Raw genomic sequence first — 13,146 nt, 5'->3', positions numbered from 1 at the left:
ACAGGACAATTCATCCTATTTCATTAGATTCGGGATGTGATATGGTTCCGAAGGATGAACCGGATATGGTTTTTTGAGATCAACTCACATTGGACATATCATATAGAATCTTTCATTCTTATGATACTATATAGTATGCATACAAGATGTATTGGGACGAATCCTTTTTCTTTTATGATAAGAAAACGCTCTTAGTTCAGTTCGGTAGAACGCGGGTCTCCAAAACCCGATGTCGTAGGTTCAAATCCTACAGAGCGTGATTCGGATCTTCTTCGATCGAATTCGACTGAAACACTAACTGGAACTTGTGAATCGATGCCACCGTCATCGTCCGAATCAGATACCCTGTTTCAAATGTACCCATAGTGGACGATGGGGACATTTGGTTAACATGTGCCGCTTTGCAATCCTAAGCGAAGCTGTTGCAAACCCTGCTGCTGCTTAACCTTCAAATTCTGCTTCATATGGCGCCTTGGCATATCTAGCGCCTCAACCTCATGAACTTTCTACCTTGTGTATCGACTTAAGCACGCCTAGTGCAAGGTGTCGAAGCACCTCTCGTTACACAAATTCCAAAATCCATGTAGGATCTTTCTATCCTCATAATTAGATCCTTGTGGATGAATATCACTCAAATCAGAGCCCTTAATTGAATTATTCGTATGCCTTAATACGTACATTACGATTCAATAAGGACAAAGCCGAATTCTTATTAGGATCTTCCTATCTTCATAGTTAGATTCTAATGATTAAAGTGCCAAATGGAATCCACGGATTGGATTCCTGGCGTGCTTTAAATATCCATGTCCAAAGATAACAAAGTAAAGATCAAGTTAAACAATTATGTGATTTTGTGATTATGTGTTTTCTTATGTGTTTTGTGTTTTTATGTGATCCATCCAAATCCTCGTAGAATCTTCCATATCTCATATGAGGGATTCATAGTAGGATATCCAAAGGTACTATCTTAAATCCTTAATGGACTTTTACGTTGTAGTTAAGTCCCTTGGGTTATGAAGTACTATTCTAAAATTGGACCCCTTGAGTGGTCTAGTTAAACAGATTGAATTGAAAATCTGGTTAGGAATATCATGTGATGATATAATTGAAAAGATCCTTTTAAGTGGTCTATTTAAGGAGATCGTACGAAGGTCTAGTTAAGAAGATCATGTGTTGATCTAGTTAAAAAGATCGTTCGTTGATCTAGTTAAAAAGATCCTTTGGGGGTCTAGTCAAGTCGCTTCATGTTTATTCAATTGATTTTTCCCTACACATTATGAAATGAACTGTGCGGACTGTGCAAGGAATTACATAATTATGGATGCATACACAATTATGGAATTTAGTGCACAGGAACCACAACAAGTTTTGTCATGTGTTAAGACCTATAGTGACAAGAGTAACGATACGAGAACAATGTAAAAAGGACATGGTGGATACACCGCTGGTACTTCCTATATATAAGTGTTCCTTATTACATTGCGAACGTAGTGTTATTTAAGTTACTAGAAGTCCTGGACCTTGACCAATGTCATTTATTCTTGCACTCTCCAACACTGATCTCAAACACACACCAAGTTTCCTATGATAAGTCTTCATAAGAAACGTTCTTCTGTCCGTAGTTCGAAACTCCATGTTTTGTTACTACAAGGACTTCACATTGATAGTTGGCAATTTCGCTAAGAATCCTAACATGGCCCGGAGTTTTACTTAGGGTTCGAGGGATTCATTTGAAAGCGAAACCAGCACAGTTGTCTTCACAAGTTTCCTCTAAAATCAAATTTCGGGACGAAATTTCCTAAAGTAGGGGAGACTGTGACACCTGTGTCACTTCAACCAACAAGCAAATACCAAACCAATGAAATATTGTATTTCATGCTTGGGATTTGTATAAATATGTGTATCGTTTGCACATATCAATTCTTGTTCGATTTCAAGCTTCAAATCGCTTTCTGGAAGGTTATACGTGCACAGATGCGTAAATATAACCAGTTTAATCCAACGAACACTCCGGAATAGTGAAATAGGCTTAACATACCTTAAATAACCTTTACATAACTTAGAAATAAGTTTTGGAAGGTTTGGTGTGGTGAAATCAAGTTTATTCGGTTACAGGGACTAAATTCGACAAACTGCGAAAGTATGCCGAATTGTACTGTAACGAACATTCCGGAACTTGATCATAAGTTAAATATGCCATAAATATCCTTTACATAGCTTAGAAATAGGCTTTGAGGTGTTTGGTGCGCAAAAATAAACTTTTGGTCATTCAGGGACTAAAAGCGTTAAAAAGTGTATAAGTTTGCATTTTCGCGCATATCTTACGTTCTGAATACATCCGGACATCCAAAAATTTATGTAATCATTAAAATATTTTATTTTAGTGATTGGCATGATAAAATTCCATTTGTCGCTTAATTTGGATCGCTTTTGCGTCCGTTACGACTTCCGTCGTAATTTACCGAACAACGCAACCGTACGACCAAACGAGCCAACATCCGAGATATTTTTGAGCATATTTCAAGTTCCCTATAATTTAGCTTCATTTTAGAGCTTTGAAATAGGGTTAACGGGGTTTAAACGTGTCAAAAATGCATCAAAAACCAAGTTTGGGGCTTCAGGGACTAAAACTGCCATTTTTGAAACTTGCTGACCTGCACAAGGCTTACGGACTGTAAGCACTAACCCATACGGTCCGTAAGGACCTCCCAGACCAGCAAAAATGCAGAAACATTGAATCTGGCCTTTCCCACCTATTCCCATGGTTTTCAACCCCTGATTTGCACTCTATGGGCTGGTTTGTGTGATGAACAAGTCCCCCAATCATTCCCCAACAAGTGTATGGCCAAGATCTTCCCCTCCTTACCAAGAAATGATCTTAACGGTTTTGGGCGAAAACTATATAAGGCCATGCTCTTCATTCATTTTCCTCACATTTGGTCTGAGATTTCTCTAAGTGGTTGTGATTATTCACTACCTACCTGAGAATACTTAGAACCAAATCTATTTAGACCCTTTGTAAGTCCTCTTTCGTTCTTTTATCGCTTTCTAGCTTAAAAGTCAAACTCTGTTTGACTTTCAGCTTTGACCAGTCCATGGTCAACACGAAGTTCGTTTGAACTTCATAACGTGAGCGTAATCACGATGGTTATAGTCCCTAGTGACTATACCTATTGATTACCACGTTATCTAGGTATAGTGACGAGTCGTAGTTTCGAACAAAATGCGTATTCTTGCGTATTTTGTAACCAAACTACTTTTAGGTATCAAAACCGTTTGTTTTGATATCAAACCTGTTTTCTAAATTCGTTAAACATGTTTTAACATGTTTAGCTCGTCACTTTAGGTTTAGTGCTTATATAGGGTCGTAAGGTAAGCGATCTAATCAATCGCTTATACTTCGAACCCGACCCGTTTGGTCGATCTTTAGGATCCGACCAAACACATTAGGTGACCATAGTTGTATAGGGAATAACCTTTCGAGGTTATACCTTATGGTCACTTCGTTTAAGTAGTTGTATGATAGGTAGTTTATATGCCTTAGAAAATTACCAGAATACCCTTTTCATGCATAATTGATATTTAAGCATATGTAACCCAAACTTTTATCATTTAACTAATTATGCAACATAATTAAGCATGTTAGGGCATATAATACTTGTCATAGGACTAGTTAGACGGTCCGAACGCGTTTTACGTGAGCGATGCATTAAAGTAGCGCAAGCTACCTAAACGGGTCATAATGGGTCGTAAGCACTTAGGTTAGGTTTCCTTTTAGTATGTAGGCCTTGTTAAACCATATCATATGAGTTCTCACACTCATTTGGTTTACAAGACCTCATCCTATCCGATCTTCCGTTATAGGTCCGGTTTATTTATGTAGTTACCTATATTAGGTGCCGTTTGATTTCCGTGACTCCTCTAGCCTGCTTGGTAGTTGTTCAAGACTTCTAAGCACTCTCAAGTGAGTACATAGTCCCCTCTTTTACTGTTTTTTAAACGTTTTGGGGTGAAGCATGTGTACCTATCTGTTATTTTCATGATTTCAATGTATAATTGATTATACATGTTAATACTTATCTTTTGACAAACTAAATGATTATTTATGGTTTAAACGCTGTTTTTTCAAAGATTATAAAATAAATTGTTGGAATAGTACTTATTTTTGTTCACCAGACCGGTTGGTAGTATGATATAGCGTTATAGGATTTGACACCCCATTCCTGTTGCCATGGAATGTCTGAAACCAATTTATTTTTCCATCCAAATAGGGATTGCCTTTGTGGTATCCCTATAGTCTCAAAGGTGTTGTTTGATGCACTAGGTCTGAATGAATTCTTAAATCACACTTTTATTGTATATTTTGATATACTCCCAAAAGTATAGTTTGATATACTCTCATGTGTGGTATTGTACAAAACCAACATATATTTTGTTAATAACCAAAACATAGTTTAATATGTTATTTATCAAATCCAAAGCATATTTTGATATGTTATTTACAAAACCAAAACATAGTTAAATATGTTATTTATCAAATCCAAAGCATATTTTGATATGTTATTTATGAAACCAAAAGTATACTTTTGATATACTACTGAAAACTATTATTTTGACAACTAAAGTATATTTAGGGGGTGTTTGGGATTGCGTTTTCAACCTGATTATTTGATTATTGTGTTTTGAAATCGCAAAAAATCTATTTTGAGTGTTTGGTAAAAAATTAATAAAAAGTGATTTTTTACGTTTTGTAGAGTTCAAAACGTGATAATCCATAAGTAGGTCACCCCTTGCTGCAGGAAAACGTGATAATCCAAAAACTGATTTTTTACGTTTTCACTTATTTATTTTTTTGAAATATATATACTTGCCAAACACTCAAATAGTTGATTATCTGATTATTGTGATATCAAACAACATAATCAAATCCAAACAATGTTGATTATCTGATTATTGTGATATCAAACAACATAATCAAATCCAAACACTATCTTTCTGCAGCACGTTTTGTTACAGCTAATTATGCTAATTATCTGATTCTGATTATTCAAAACGCATAATCTATTTTCAAAACTCAACCCCAAACACCCCCTTAATATACTATCTGTTTGACTATTTTGGAACTAAAATATATTTTAATATATTACTTATTCGACTTTCTTAAATCCAAGGTATATTTTCAAATATACTATGAACCTTTTTATCAAAATATTGTTTTTCAACAATATATATATACATATATACAAACTCATTTTTACCTAATTATTTATTTATTTATACATCTTTCTTTTATATCAACTGTTTTCTTATCGATTTTTATATGATTTACAAAACAAAAGCATTTTACAAGGATCATGACTAACTTTTCTTAAACACTTTTTCTTTAAACTTATAAGTCATGAATCCTATTTACAATAAAACCTATGTATCTCACAGGCATTTTTATGCTGACGTACCTATTTTTACACATGTTTCAGGTGCTGCTTTGTGATGATTGTTGATATATGCTACACATAGGATGGACTCGTGCCTTAGCGACTTTAAAATTTGAAAGACAATATTTGTATTTATCTGATTTGTAATAGAACAAAGATTTCAATGATTCTGTCACACCCCCAAAATCCACCCGCGGAGTACCACCGCTTGGAGGCGTGACATGACCAGGATCAAGCCACCAATCATATTGAACATAGCATTTAAATATTAAAAGTAATCAATTCAACCCATCACAATATAACTGGTGTTTAACAAAACATAATTTGAGTAGCGGAAGCATAAGTATGTAAACCCAATATAAATCGTAAGTTCAATTGTTTAAACGTTTAACTTGGCATCCACGATCCATGTCCCACAACGACCTGCTCCTCCCTGTGCAAGCTCCATAAGTACCTAAGGCCCTGCAAGGCATGCAGCAGAGAGTCAACAACTAGTTGAGCGAGTTCACAGGAAGTAAGTACGTAATGGTAATTCGTAAGTTCCTTGATGGGGGCTTCCCATGTATGTATGTACTAATAGTGGGGGTTTCCCATGGTTATATTTGTTACTAATGGGGGCTTCCCATATTTATACTTACTAGACTATTTGCAACCATGAGTGTTCTTCTTAACCCGAGAACTGGAATACGTACGAGGTCACGTAGGTTTTACGTGAGTGCCCTTCCCCGAGGACAGTGGTACGCGTGGGGTTTACGTAGGTTTTACGTAAGTGTCCTTCCGACCTGGAAGACAGTAGTAGGTATGAGTTTACGTAGGTTTTACGTAAGTGTCCTCCTGACCCGGGAGACAGTGGTAGATACTAATTTACGTAGGTTTTACGTAAGTGTCCTGACTAACCTGAGGACGATGGTATATAGTCTAGCTATAGCGTAAGTACGAGTAAATATCCAATTCAAATCTTCCAACCCAATTCCCAACCCGGGAATCCCATGCCTTGGCTGTGTGAACTCACCTTGGTTTGCTCGGCAGATACACAAAGTTCGGTTAAGCTATATAGTGGTCAACCACGTCCTACCATGGTTACCATACAAGTTAGGTTCGTATTCAAGTATAGCACGTATGTCCTACACGTATTGTACACAAGTATAAACATGGCATGCACAAGTATTCATAGCAGTTCAATAGCAATCACGTAACAAGTCCAAGTATCCGGCCCAATCAGTTGGGCTCGTAACAGTGAAAGTCCAATAGTGTTCAAGTGTTCGCGGTCTCGAGTCGAGACTAACGATCTCGAGTTGTATTGGTTTCGGGGTCTCGAGTCGCAACAATGGAGATCTCGAGTCATCATGGTCTAGTCGAGACTACACGGTCTCGAGTCGCAACCGGACCCGCAACAGTGGTCTCGGTTTGTGCTGTTGTGTGTCGGCAATGTGGTCTCGAGTCGAGACTAAGGGTTCTCGAGTCGCAACCCTGGTCGGGACAAAGTGTAACAGATTTCCATAACTAATCAGTAACAATCATTCCGTAATTTCAGTTAACAACTTGGCAGTTTCACCAATCAAATCAAACACAATAGTTTCCGTATTCAAACAGCAGTTAATCGATAATCAAGAACATTCCTATCATCATCAAGAACAGTAACAATCAAATCATCATTCATGCACAAACCGAATTATTTGACTATCATGCAACCTAAATCTTATCATAACACCACAGTTGATTAACAAGTATTCGGTCCATCATGAAATCAATCCGATTTCTTTAACATGCAGCCGATTATATATATATATATATATATATATATATATATATATATATATATATATATATATATATATATATATATATATATATATATATATATATATATATATATACACTCATAACCAATGTTCACATGAGCCGATTATTATGAACACAATCAATCATGTAGCAAGAATTCTAGATCATGCAATTCGATTAATAACAACATTACCACGTAATCATATATATTAAACACGTAATCGATAAACATACTACTAACCAAGATGAGAAAAGGAATGATCCGAATCCAAAAGCTTCGATGGAAAGGGGTGTTCGGCTACCTTGGTTCCGAGTCGAGAGAGAGAGGTAGTCTAGTGTTTGTGTGTGTGTTCTTGATTGCGAATTGTGGGAAGTAAAACCCTAATTGTGACAACTCGTATTTCGAACCCACTTTGTGTAACGTTACGTGCTTATGTGAGCTATATTATTTAATGATTGTTATGATTATGTGCTTTGTGTTTTGTAATGTATGTATGTACGTATATAATGGCCCAAACGCACAACATGATCCGAACCGCACAACCATTACTCAAGCGCACAAGGCCATTTGGGCCGCATTGCTTGTAACCGGAATCAATGGGCAGCCCAAGTTGGGTTCGGCCCATCCCTCTAGTCGATTAACACATGATGTGTTGTAACCATTCTACACTTTTACCATAACATTCTCACACACAAGAACCCTAGCTTTCTCTCCTTCTCTCTCGAAGCCGGCGGTGAAGCATTTCCCCTTTTCGATCAAAGATCCTTGTTGTTCGGATCATTCTCATCACAAGTTCTTAACCGGTTAGTGCTTTATGATATGTGTTTATAAATGATGTATGGTTACATGTTTCGATTGCATGATTTGAGGTGTATGTATGATGATCAATGATATTCTTATATGTATGTGAATCGGCTTTCATGCAAGTAATCGGTTGGAGATAGATGTTAATCCGTTGTTATGTTATATGATTCAGATTGTAGCTTGTTGATGTGCTAGTGAATCGGGTTATGTTGATATACTCGGCTACATGTTCATGTGAATTGAACGATTATAATGTTTGTACATGATTAAACCGGTTAGGGTTCATATGAAATTCATAATAAAAACCCTGCTTGATCGATGATATGCTAGTTGGATGATTGGAAATTTGTTAATTGATTGATATGATAAATAAGGAAATTGTTAAGTTGTAACCGATTGCATGTTTTTCCGGAAATTTTAAACCAATCACACAAGAGTCCTTGGTCGCACAAGGACCCAAAACACACAAGTTGTTGATCGCACAAGATCAGGTCGCACAAGACCTGATCTGGCCGCACAAGCTTCAGTCGCACAAGGCTGTCGGATCGCACAAGTCATATGTTTTGTTTAACTGTTTGGGCCGGATGATATGTTGGGCTGGCTAGCTCTAATCTCACAACCCGGCCGGATCACACAACCCAATCCGGACCGCACAAGTCACTTATGTGTTTTTATTTGGGCCGAAATGTGTTAATTGTCTGTATGATAGTTGGGCCGGTTACTTAGTTAAACACTTATGTTATATGTTGGGCCGGGTAGCTTTGGGCTCCAACGGATGACTCGCACAAGGCCCTAAGCTTGTGCGAGCCCAATCCGGAATTCAGGATAACTGTTGAACGTGATGTTGCGTATTTGCCATGATCCGTATGTGTTTTCCTATATGCGATCTTATGTGATACATACGTGCATTACTTTAGTCAAAACCTGACTTGTATGGTAACCCTGCTAGGACGTGGTTGACCACCCTTAGTTCAAGAACCTTTTGTGTATCTGCCGAGCAAACCAAGGTGAGTTCACACAGCCAAGGCATGGGATTCCTGGGTTGGGAATTGGGTTGGATTATTTGAAATGGATAATTACTCGTACTTACGCAAACGCTAGACTATAGACCATCGTCCTCAGGTTAGTCAGGGCACTTACGTAAAACCTACGTAACCTAGTATCTACCATTGTCTCCCGGGTCGGGAGGACACTTACGTAAAACCTACGTAAACTAATACCTACTACTGTCTTCCGGGTCGGAAGGACACTTACGTAAATCCTACGTAAACCCCACACGTACCACTGTCCTCGGGGAAGGGCACTCACGTAAACCCTACGTGACCTAGTACGTATTCCTGTTCTCGGTTTAAGAAGAACACATGGTTGCAAATAGTCTAGTAAGTACAAACATGGGAAGCCCCCATTAGTAAAGATAAACGTGGGAAGCCCCCACCAGTAATACATATGACCATGGGAAACCCCCACTATTAGTACATACTTACAGGGGAAGCCCCCACTAAATGCATATATGATTTGTTATAAACTTATTTTCTGTGAACTCGCTCAACTAGTTGTTGACTCTCTGCTGCATGCCTTGCAGGACCTTAGGTACTTATGGAGCTTGCACAAGGAGGAGCAGGTCGTTGTGGGCATGGATCGTGAATGCTTAATAAAACACATATGACATTTCATGCATTATTATTTTATGTTGGGTTTACTTACATGCTTCCGCTACTTAAACAAAGTTTGGTTTTGAACATCAATCATGTCGTGATGAATTACATTATCTACTTTTATTATTAAATGCTATGTTCGATATGATTGGTGGCTTGATCCTGGTCAGTCACGCTCCCAAGCGGTGGTACTTCGCGAGTGGATTTTTGGGGGTGTGACAGATTGGTATCAGAGCCATTGGTTATAGAGAACTTGGTTTTAATATGGAAAAAAAAAACGTTTTTATTAAAACCAGACTATAACCAGAACAGTGCTCTCAACGATCCACAACGACACTTCGCTCCACGTGCAAGACTCGACATTCTAGGTAATATGGTTTATGTTTATTACCTGCTTGCTAGAAATGCATAGAACTTGCTCGTATTACGTTAGATACACATGACACTGTTGCCTGAGAACACCTGTGTGCTTACACTTTTCTGTCATCGCACTACTCGCGAACCTTTCTCACTTACCCTGCCTTTACTATGAAGATCATGTCTGGACGTGTGAACATGACTCAAGCCCAGTTGACGGCTCTTATCAATGAACGAGTAGCTGCGGCACTTGCAGCTGCACCAGCAGGTCAAAATGCTCCACAACTTGTCTGCACTTTCAAGAACTTCATGGACTGTCGTCCAAGCACTTTCAGTGGCACCGAGGGGGCAGTGGGACTCCTCCATTGGTTTGAGAAGCTCGAGTCGGTATTCGAGATGTGTGAATGCCCTGAGGCTCGCAGGGTCAAGTACGCCACTGGCACGTTGGAAGGGATTGCGCTAACTTGGTGGAACGCCCAAGTTCAGATTCTCGGGTTGGCAGCTGCATGCGTGATGACATCCACAAGTTGGAAGTGGAGCTGTATCACCTGAAAATGACGGGGTCAGAGATTGAAGCTTACACGAAACGGTCAAACGAACTGGCCATCCTGTGTCCAACCATGGTAGACCCTCCGATCAAGCGTATCGAACTGTACCTCAAGGGTCTAGCCTCAGAAATTCAGAGCCATGTTACATCGGCTAACCTCGACAACATCCAAGACATTCAGCGTCTTGCTCATCGCCTCACGGATCAGGCGGTGGAACAGAACAAGTTGCCCAAACGCATCAGTGCTACCACTTCAGCCGCTACTCCTACTACTCCCAGTGACAACAAAAGAAAGTGGGATGGGGATTCTAGCAAAGGTTCAGCAACAGTTCAGTCTCAAGCTCAGCAACAGAAGACTGACCACTACCAGACATCACAGCGGCCAGTGCAACAAGGGTCGTTGTCAAAGGTGTCTCAAGATGGGTCACGAGGCCAAAGACTGCAGGAGCCCACGGCCTACAAATCAGAACCAGCAACCGCAACTACCAGCTCCACAGAACCCACAGCAGCAGCAGCCACAGCGTGGAAACCGGGGATGTTTCCAGTGTGGAGCAGAAGGTCATTACAAACGTGATTGCCCTCAATTGAACCAGAATCAGAATCGCAACAACAACAATCACCAGGGCAATGGTAACAACGGTGGGAACAACAACAACAATGGCAACGAGGCAAGGGGTCGAGCTTTCGTGCTGGGGCGAGGAGACGCAATGAACGATCCCAATGTGGTTATGGGTAAGTTTCTTCTCGACGATATTTATGTTACTGTTTTATTTGATTCGGGTGCGGATACAAGCTATATATCTGTGAAAGTCAGTAAATTATTAAAACGTGCACCAACACCCCTAAACACCAAGCATGTAGTAGAACTAGCTAATGGTAAGAGTTTAGAAGCCACGCAAGTAGTCAGGGGTTGTAGTATTGTCTTAGCCGGTCAGGCTTTCTCCATCGACCTTATTCCCATAGTCTTGGGAAGTTTCGATATCGTTATCGGGATGGACTGGTTATCCCAACATCAGGCAGAAATCTTATGCAGCGAGAAGATCATTCGCATTCCCCGTTCTGGCAAGGAACCTCTCGAAGTTCAAGGCGACAAGAGTGGTGCTGTGGTTGGCATTATCTCTTTCTTGAAGGCTCAGAAATGTTTGCGGAAGGGTCACACCGTCATTCTAGCACTTGTCACTGACACATCGACGAAACAAAAGAAATTGGAGGATATTCCAGTGGTACGCGACTTCCCTCAGGTGTTTCCTTGAGATTTACCTGGTCTACCGCCTTATCGTCAGGTCGAATTTCAAATCGAGCTCGCTCCAGGAGCAGCACCCATAGCTAGAGCACCGTATCGATTAGCTCCAACTGAACTGGAAGAACTGTCGAAGCAACTACAAGAGCTCTTGGAAAAGGGCTTTATTCGTCCAAGCTCATCGCCTTGGGGAGCTCCAGTGTTATTCGTGAAAAAGAAGGACGGTACCTTCAGGATGTGCATAGACTACCGGGAACTCAACAAGGTGACAGTGAAGAACCGTTATCCTCTTCCACGTATAGACGACTTATTCGACCAGTTGCAAGGGTCGTGCTACTACTCCAAGATAGACTTGAGGTCGGGTTATCATCAGCTGAGAGTCCGGGATGAGGACGTCTCCAAGACAGCATTTAGAACTCGATACGGCCACTACGAGTTTCTTGTCATGCCGTTCGGGTTAACGAACGCGCCTGCCGTATTTATGGATCTGATGAACAGGGTGTTCAAGCCGTACTTAGACAGATTTGTGATAGTGTTTATTGACGACATCCTGATCTACTCCAAGAGTCAGGAGGAGCACGAGCAGCATCTACGACTTATTTTGGAACTCCTACGAAAGGAACAGCTGTACGCTAAGCTTTCGAAATGTGACTTCTGGCTTCGTGAAGTCCACTTCTTAGGCCATGTGGTAAACAGGGATGGGATTCATGTCGATCCATCCAAGGTTGATTCGATCAGAAACTGGCCTGCACCCCGTACACCAACGGAAATACGCCAATTCTTGGGTTTGGCGGGATACTACAGACGGTTTATCAAGGATTTCTCAAAGATTGCCCAGCCGCTTACTATGCTGACACAGAAAGGTGTCACCTATCGCTGGGGCAACACTCAGGAAACTGCTTTTCAGTACTTAAAGGATAGGCTTTGCAGCGCACCTATTCTCTCACTGCCAGAGGGCACAGATGATTTTGTGGTCTATTGTGATGCATCGATACAGGGGCTTGGTTGTGTATTGATGCAGCGAGATAAAGTTATTGCCTACGCTTCACGACAACTCAAAGTTCATGAACGGAATTACACGACGCACGATTTAGAGCTGGGAGCTGTTGTTTTCGCGCTTAAGATATGGCGACACTACTTATACGGTACCAAGTGCACTATTTACACCGATCACAGGAGTCTCGAGCATATCTTCAAGCAGAAGGAATTGAACATGCGTCAACGACGATGGGTCGAGTTACTTAATGATTACGAATGCGCCATCAAGTACCATCCAGGCAAAGCCAATGTCGTGGCTGACGCTCTCAGTCGAAAGGACACTTTAC

At 40.2% G+C, this 13,146-nt stretch overlaps 1 long non-coding RNA gene and 1 other non-coding gene across 2 annotated transcripts; both read left to right on the top strand.

Annotated features, from left to right (window-relative positions):
- The first annotated feature begins 185 nt into the window (after nucleotides 1–185).
- TRNAW-CCA lies at nucleotides 186–259 on the top strand. The gene has a single exon. It is a non-coding gene; the product is annotated as a tRNA-Trp (tRNA).
- A 9,092-nt stretch (nucleotides 260–9,351) lies between these two features.
- On the top strand, nucleotides 9,352–9,822 carry LOC118480582. Its single transcript, XR_004863392.1, has 2 exons — nucleotides 9,352–9,401; nucleotides 9,605–9,822. It is a non-coding gene; the product is annotated as an uncharacterized LOC118480582 (long non-coding RNA).
- Nucleotides 9,823–13,146: the final 3,324 nt, after the last annotated feature.

This window comes from Helianthus annuus, chromosome 7, assembly GCF_002127325.2.
Source record: "Helianthus annuus cultivar XRQ/B chromosome 7, HanXRQr2.0-SUNRISE, whole genome shotgun sequence".
NCBI lineage: Eukaryota > Viridiplantae > Streptophyta > Magnoliopsida > Asterales > Asteraceae > Helianthus > Helianthus annuus.
The sequence above is the reverse complement of the archived record's forward strand: the minus strand, read 5'-3'. Positions and strand labels throughout refer to the sequence as shown.